General features: G+C 46.3%; 1 non-coding gene across 1 annotated transcript; it reads left to right on the plus strand.

Moving 5' to 3' along the window:
• Nucleotides 1-8,451: 8,451 nt before the first annotated feature.
• TRNAN-GUU lies at nucleotides 8,452-8,525 on the plus strand. Its single transcript has one exon. It is a non-coding gene; the product is annotated as a tRNA-Asn (tRNA).
• The last annotated feature ends 378 nt before the right edge of the window (nucleotides 8,526-8,903 follow it).

Below are 8,903 nucleotides of genomic sequence, written 5' to 3' on the forward strand. Positions count from 1 at the left end.
CGTGGTCGGACCCAGAGGGTTGTGATTGATGGCAGTCACTCATCGTGGTGCCCTGTGACCAGTGAGGTCCCTCAAGGCTCTGTCCTGGGACCCTGAGATAGTAGTAGGTAATGCTATTGTAATATTTAATATAATGATAAGGAATTTTAGTTACATTTCACTGAGTTATTACTTGGAAACAAGAGGCTAATACCATGTTATTAGAAGGCAGGATAGTTTTGCACCTTATGGATAAATATTTATACACATAGTAATGTGCCTGTCCTTTCACAGCATCTAATGAAGTGACTAGCTTCAGAAAGCTTATGGACCGGAGCTCACTTCATCAGATGCTATGAAAGGACATCTACAGAGCAGTGCATAAAATGGAGAGTGTGACTTGAATACAAAAGGTAGGAAGAGGAGGGAGGGGAGCAGTGCTGGGAGAGGCATATAACCAAAGAACCCATTAGAACAAAGGGGTCACAAAAGGTAATCTAGGTAACAGGATAAGAATTAGTAGACTCTGTTTAAACCACAATCCAGTTTGTGGATGGTTTCTTGTGCAATTTCCTATTCAAATCTGTTCTTAAAGGTTTGCTGCCTAAGAACAATTATTCCTAAGGTCAGGCAGGAGTGTTCAGGGAGGTTTAAGTGTTTCGCCACAGGCTTCTGGGTCTTTCTGCCGCTGATAGCCAATTGGTTTATTCGTTCTTTCTAGTAGGGATCACACTTCTGCCCAACGCAGATAGCAGAGGGACACTATAAACACAGAATAGCTTATGTGATATTGATAGTTTCAGGTTAAAGAACTCTGGATGTTTAAATCTGTATTTGTTTGGTCCAGTGATGATGTGGCTTGTGTTGATGAAGGGGCACAGCTGGCATTTGGGTCTGAAGGAGGGCTTGATGAAAATGGGAGTTAAGTAAGCTGTTGTTTCAGAGATGCTGGGGGGAGGGGACACTTGTAAGCCAAGACAGTTTCATCGCCACCCCCCCGGCTATTTTAAGACAATCATCCTTTTCCAGGAGGGGTTAGAGGTCTTTAATGATGTGTCTGAGGTGATCAAGCTGGGCTTTGTAGGTGATAACTAGACGGACTCTCCTGCCTTTATTCTAGGGTTGGTATCATAGCAGGTCAGCACAAGATCTGGCTTTGTTGACTGGAGAGGCTACAGTTTTGGGGTTGTATTGTAAAATGTAGGAATTTCTGTTTCAGATCTTTAAAGGCATGTATCCCAGTTGGTGAGATCAGAGCAGATATGGTTGTACTGTAGAGCTTGTAGGTAGATGATGGACCTAGTATGTTTAGGATGAGAACTGGTGACCTGAAGGTAGCTGTGGTGGTCCTTTGGTTTCCAGTGCAATGTTGTGGCGGTTGGCCATTGCAAGCCTTCACTGTAGTGTGTAGGAAATTAATTTGTTGGGTGAAAAATTACAGAGTTAAGTTTGACAGATAAAAGTTGTTAAAGTCCTGGTAAAATTTCAGATGTGTTCATACAGGGTACACTGATGACACATTCATTAGGTATATCGGTGGATGAGAGGACAGCTAAAAAAAAAAGCAGACTTCAAGGTCTGTCATAAATATGTTAGGTGGGGGCATCCATATGTCCATGGCAGTGCTGTTCATTTGTTGGTATAGGGCAGCAGTTCCCAAACTCTGACAGATTGCACACCACCAATTTAAAACAATACAACCTTAAGTACCACCAGCAAATTTTTGTTGTATTGTGGTGGAGACAACGCCATGAAAAAAGGCTTACCTGGAGAGGAGTGGAGCAGATGGGATGCTGCCACAGACTGGAAGTGTGGGGAGAACAGGGCCACAGCAAAAAACCTGCTGAACCTAAGATGGAAGAAAAAAAAAGTTAAGATGAGTTCAGGAGAGCTGGGGCTAGCACCAGTACTGGCATGGGCCTGCTTTATGCCAGTGTGCCAGCGCCGATGTGTCGGCCAGCCCCCTTCATAAAAACCCCAGCAGACCAGGAATAGGGAGGACCAGAAGTGAGTCCTCTGGTGGGCCCAGAGCAGCCCAGAGCTGATCGCAGCCCCACCAAGGGAAGGTGGTGGTAGCCCCAGGAAGGGGCAGACAAAAATAAACTAAGCCTAGGAGAGCCTAGTTACTTACCTGGAACCGAGCTGTGGATCCCAGACAAAGATGGACAGGACTGGGACAACAGTGAACCTGAGGAGAGAAAGGAGAGACGGATCCGTGAGCTGCAGTGGATGCAAGCCAGAGAGGGAAGAGCATGCCAGGAAGCAAGGTAACCTGGGGCTGGTAGAAAAATCGCAGGCCAGTTACAATACGGACAAAGTCTGGATGAGGCACTGTCTGACCTGGATTTTTCTAACTTAAAAGGGCAAAACAAAGTCTGTACCATGACCAGCCCTAGTGGCAGTCGGAAACCAACATCCATGGTTGGCGTAAGGCAGGGTGTAGGGGAGGCAGAGCCCCGAAACGGGAAACTGGATGGCAGATTGAATGAGGGAACTAAGAAAGGCAGGCGGAACAACCATTCTCGCAATAACAAACTCATTCTGACAAGACATGGCAGGAGAGAACCCCTGGGAACCGTCCGAGACATCTAACCCAATAGCAAGCTGTCAACCACTAAGGGGATGGTGGCATCCAAAGAACCCATAAGAGGAAGACATACTAGTGAGTGGCACACGAGGTTACATGTACAAAGTAATTATAATAAATCAGTAAATGCATACCACTGACAGGTTGTCTGCATACCACTGTTGGTATGCGTACCACAGATTGGGAACTGCTGGTATAGGGAGTTCCCAAGCCAAACATCGCAAGCAAGAACCAAAATATCATCACTTCCTATGTGTCTGGTCAGCCTGAGACCATGATCCTGTTTGAGGCCTAGAGGTATTCGTGTTCTACAAATAAGAATACCAAAGCAATATATGGGTCATGCTTCAGGAAAACATTTTCTATTCAGGATGTGTGCTTAAGCACATATTTGACTTTAAATCTTACAGTTAAGTCCTTTAGCTTTTCCTGATTTGTGTCATCTATTCTTGATCAAAAATATTTTAGAAAACAAGCTTCTATAGTTTTAATTCAAATTATTACTAGTTCTTTTATTCCCTACCTTTCAAAAGCCAGCTTGTCCCATTTATCCTGTTTGTATTAACAAAAGAACTAGAAATTATACATATCCAAGTCCCATGAATGGTCAAGACTATAAATAAATAGAAACCTGGGATGTACAATCACACATACAGTTTATTTCTAGCTAACTCATTTTTCAGACTGCAATAAAAGTTGAGACTCCAGGCATGAGCAAAGTTTTAGAGATCCTATATCAGGGGATGTCAGCTGGGGTACGTGTACCCCTGGAGGTACTTGGGAAGGCCTTAGGAAGTATGCACGGGTGGGCAGGGACAGTGCCACCACCCTGCACCACCACCTCCCAGGAGCAGGGCTGAGACAGGGGGAGGGCAGCAGCACCTCTGTGTGCCACTGCTGCCATCCACCACCTTGTGCTCTGTGTCTGGACACATGCCACCCCTCGATTCTGGGTCCAGCTGTGCACCACCCAACTCCGCGTCCGGCCACTGGGGTACACTTAGTAAAAAAGGTTGAAAACCTCTGTCTTATACTATCAGCCTTTTAGGAATGCGGTCCTGCTAAAAAGAAGGTACCCTAGCTTCAAAAGAACTAGAATGGAGAATATAGAGCTTTGTTAGCTCCCCTGCTACTCAGATCTATGTAGTCAAGTAACCCCCTTCATGAATACCAACAGTGCTGCACAACAGCTTGCTTCACTAAACACGGAATGAGGTAATTAGACCTGTTAGTCTGAAGTTATGCAACAGGTAGAGCAGGGTAGCAGCTTGAAGACCTAACTCGTTCAAAAAGACCCCTACAGCCTACTTCATCACATGCTATGAATGAACTTAGAGAGCAGGGGTACTAAAAAGAAAAGAATAAAATATTTTAGAACAAAATTGTTTTAGATTTAGAGACTTGCTGTACCTACAAATGAACAGCACCATCATAGGCACATGTTTGGCCCCTGTGACGGGGTCCATCTCTGTGCCTGTCTAACAGGGGCCTGACCCTCTGTCTCTGAGCTACGCACCCACCTCTCTCTCCTGCCATGCCTTGATGGAAGAAATATTATGATGTTACTTAGGTGGGAGGCTGCCTGTTTAATACCCCAGTGCTAGAGGTCGCTATCCACCTCTCCAAACCTTCCCTAGATGGTGGCCCTTGCTTCACAGATGGTATAAATGTTGATCTGTGCCCTAGGGCACTGAGGCTCTGATCACCCCCTGTTGTTGTGCCCCCCTGGAGCTGGGGCTCTGCACTGTAGTGTGCCCCACTGAGGCCTCCTCCTCCCCAAATAGCTTCAGCCCAATCCACTGAACATACAATAACATAAATATGAGCCCCTAGGCTATAACATAATAGAAGTCCTATAAGCCACACTCTGGCTCCTTAAAAACCCCAAACTGCTTCTCAAGCATTGAGTACCCCCTCCAGCTCTGGGTACCTTGTAGCCTCCTGGATCCTCATTAGCTACAGCAATAGTCTGGCCAGCAGCCAGAGCATTTCTGGGTATTTCTGCTATGCAGGAGCTCTCTTCCCCTGACCACTTGCCAGAGACCTTCGCCCTGCCAGCCTCGGCCCTGGGGTTTATATGTGCCCAGAGGCTTATTCCCTTCCTGTCAACTGACCGGGCAGGGTAGTTGGGCTATTAACCCCTACCCTCTTGGTGCTTGGTGTTTGTGTAGCCCTGGGTCTTAAAGGGGCAGCCCTGCCTCTTAGTAGCAGGGTTAGAGTTCCCTGTTACATGCCCCCAGTTTGCCAATATATGTAGACAGCAAGGTAGGGCTAACCAAAGTGCAAATAAGTTACAAATCTACCCTGTCTTCTTCTTGACTCCAGGCTAACATGGCTAAGTCTCAATATATTTATGACAGACCTTGACATCTGTTTCCTCCACAGCTGCCCTTTCATCCCCCTAGAATAGTGGCCTTCAACCTGTGGTCTGCGGACCCATAGGGGTCCACAGCCTATGTCTAAGGGGTCTGCAAAAGATCACTATGATTGATCAAAAAAAAGTATGTAAATATCCACAGTTACAATTCAGAGGGGTCCGTACGTCCATTCAAAGTTTTTTTAGGGGTCTACAAATGAAAAAAAGTTGAAAACCACTGATCTAGTTACCTGAAGTAAATCAGTGACATTATCATGTGGATCCAGATCCAGTCTTAGGGAAAATGGTGCCTTGGGTGAACCTGTATTTTGGCATCCCCCCACAAGTCAGCAGTGCTACTGCAGACAGAGGCAGGCAGGCAGGGGCGTCCGGTACAGTCCAGCGGGGAGGCAGAACGGCATAGTGCGCCAGACAGGTGGGCAGGGCACCATTGCTGCTATATAGGAGCAAGGAAGGCACACATGTGCCCAGCCCAGCTCTTCTTGAGCAGTGGTTGGAGGTGGGGGGCAGGCTGGGCTAGATCTTCTGCCTGGGGCAAAGATCGGCCAGGGTGGGTTGCACTCCTAATTTCTAATAATGTGACCAGCATTACAGGTGTGGCTGCACTCCTAATTCCAGGTCCCCTCCCAACTGGGCAAGCAGACCAGATCACAGGAGCAACTGCTGGCAACTTTTTTAAGTCCCTGAATCAGATAAGAATCCCTCCCCACAATTTTGCCAACCCCTTCCCTCCCTCCTATGCTCCACAACAGCTCCCCTCCATTCTCTTCTCCTCCCCTTCCCTCCCATTTGCTCCTTCCTCTGCTTGCTGCTGCTGCTGTCCCCATGTTATCACTGAACCAAACAAACACAGATTATAACATTCAGGGCATTTTCACCTGCTCCTTTACCAATGTCATGTATGCCATCGCCTGCTTATGGTGTCCCTCTGCTGCCCAGACTGGACAGATGGGACAATCCCTACATGAAAGAATGAATGGATACCTATTTGGCTTCAATTCCAAAGGGACTCAAAAGCTTGTGACAGAACACTTAAACCTCCCTAGACAGCCCATCACTGACCTCAGAGTAGCTGTTCTTTAACCACATGACTTAAAAAAAATGAACACGAAATTGCAGAACAAGAAATCATCCACAGACTGATTGTTTTAAGTGTGGTCTCAACAGAGATTCTGGATTCTGATCTCATTATCTGGGTTAGCTTTAACAACACTTATGTCCCTCAGTAAAATAGCTTTGCTTCTCGGTTTATTCTTTCTGATCTCTTCAACCCACCTTCCCATCTCTCAGCAGTGACCCCTCCCCCTGTTCTTTCTCTTTTCTTTGTGTTTACATTAATTTATTCCTTTCCATTTAGTACCCCTATTCCCTGAAAGTCCATCCATTCATGGCACCACACAAAGCTGACTGGAGCCTAGGCATGCCCATGCCTTTCTGAACAAGTTAGTCTGGATGGGTTTCTCATTGTACTTTACCTCCTTCACTCTCCCTTGTTGAGTTACTTTTTTCCCCATGAAGCCAATTTACTTTTCTTCAGTTTCGTATCATTTACATTAACCAGCTCTCTGACCGCTTTCCTCTTTCTTACTCTTGGGTACTACTTCTGTCACTAAGCATTCTTCAGACCTCTTCTCTCCGGTTGTCAAAGTCACAGCACTGTTCAACTATTAACACAACATTTTTGTTCTAATATTCTGTTTCAGGCTTGTTTTCCCCCTCTTTTCAACACTCAAGTAATTCACCAAATCTTTGTGGCACTCATCAGTTCCAGTGTTCTCTATCTTTTCTTAATAGAAAAGACATCTCTCAAAATATTCTGCTGGCTGTTTGGCTGGCTGTGAACTGGGAAAGAATACCTCACAGCAGCATTTGGCAGCCTTTTTAGGCTGTGGGTGGAGTGATCTAGTTCAGGTCAAAGAAAGGCAGGTACTATGACCCAGATGTCACCCATGCTTTTCTATGCAATGGTTTGGGGAAGGCACCTTCAGCTAGTACTTCTCCCCACAGCAGCACAAGAAAGCAACTGCCGCCAGAGCCCCACATCCATGGGCCATATCAGATGGCTCCATGGGCCAGATTCAGGCCATAGGTCATAAGTTATCAACCCCTGCTCTATAGATAGGGGTCTGCCCAACTTGAGGAGGTGGTCAGCCAATTTTGCAGGCAGATTATGGGGCTGGCCACCATTTTTGAGGGCTTGTCATGGCTGCCCCATCCCCCATGCCTCTGATAGGCTGAGGGGCCTTGGTGTAGGAAGCTGTCTGTCATATGGTCCCACCCCTTGCCACTAATTGTCCGAGATGGCTGTTTGGCATGGTGCCCCACCCCTCACTACTGATTGGCAGAGCACAGTCGGGCTGCACAACAGGCAGCCCTCTCAGCCAATCGGGGTGGCGGCGGCAGCCTTCTTGCCTGTTCATGCTGGCAGTCCACCTCCCCCCTTCCCCAGGTATGGCTGCACAGCTAGGGGGACTGCTGGGTCCCACTGAGGAGCCAGCATTTTATTTGTAGTATTTCTCTCCCCTCTCCCTGCAGATTTCGCAGAGATCATCCAATTTTGCAATTTCTGTGAAATCCACGCAATCTTGATTTGGATAGATCCCTACCTCCAGTATCACAGGGTCTATTTTCAGTCCCTAAAGCCAGGATTTAGACATGCAAATTGTTTTTCCAAATAATGGGCACAAATTTACATGAATTATAATCAGAGAGATGTAGTTAGCTGTGTTAGTCTGGAGTCAGGCAGAAGGTAGAGTTGTATGTTATAGGCTAACTGAATTATAGCTACATAAGCTTTCATGAGCAACAGTTCACTTCAACAGATGCTGCATTCTATATGAATTAAGATGAGAATGTAATGCCTGCCTTAAGACTGCACTTCTTCTAGTTAAAATTCAAGGAAAGTCAGCATAAAGGATAAAATGTCTAGGGGGAGACAGTGACGGGGAGTCAAGGGTATCACATCTGAAACACACCATGTGCAAATATGTAATGCAGCTGTATTACCAATTTGTTTGACAGCTGCTATATATAGTTTTATTATTACTCAGTTCATAAGGTCAGATTAGATACGACTCCATTCTTTAGACTTGGTATTCAGATATAAGAGGTTTACATCAGTTAACAGGGTTTTTAAATGTAAAGAAGGTGGGATATTACATTATCTCATGAATATTTTTCCACTGGATTATGTCCAATTGAACCTGTAAAGAGGGAATGAAACAAATATACCAGGTTTTATTAATAGTGTGGGAATGCACTACCTGTATGGGGGTTTTTTTCCCTTTATATGTGCTCCAGCTCCTACTGGGGTAAATGGGTGCCTGTACTTGTTCTGGGTGATTGCTCCAATGCACTGGATGTTGGAGCAGATTCAATTAGTCAAGTCTGCTGGAGCATGCTAATTAGCGTGCTCCAGCCAGCCTCTGCATCTCATTTGTCAGTATCTCCATGCTTAAAAATGGTGGCAGGGTAGTTTTAATTAAGGTTGTTCAACAAGCATTTCACTGTCTCTGTGGCGCAAGTGGTTAGCGCATTCGGCTGTTAACTGAAAGGTTGGTGGTTCAAGCCCACCCAGGGATGGCTTCTTGAATTTTTGACCCTCTCAGCGGCAGAGGTATCTTGGAGTCAAGATTGACTCCAAGATGAACATGAGTCGCCAATACGACAAAGAAATACGCAGAGCCAACTGCACCCTGTCATACATCAACAGGGGCATCACTAACAGGTCCAGAGAGGTCTTGCTCCCCCTCTATGCAGCGCTAGTCAGGCCGCAGCTAGAGTACTGTGTCCAGTTCTGGGCACCGCACTTCAAGAAGGATGTGGGGAACCTGGTCAAGAGGAGGGTCACTCATATGGTTGGGGGCCTCTGTGGCCAGCCCTATGAGGAGAGGCTGAGAGGCCTGAATCTCTTCAGTCTCTGCAAGAGGAGACTGAGGGGGGGTGGGATCTTGTGGCTGC

Source organism: Crocodylus porosus, unplaced genomic scaffold, assembly GCF_001723895.1.
Source record: "Crocodylus porosus isolate Cpor-Errol unplaced genomic scaffold, CroPor_comp1, whole genome shotgun sequence".
In the NCBI taxonomy this organism is placed as follows: domain Eukaryota; kingdom Metazoa; phylum Chordata; order Crocodylia; family Crocodylidae; genus Crocodylus; species Crocodylus porosus.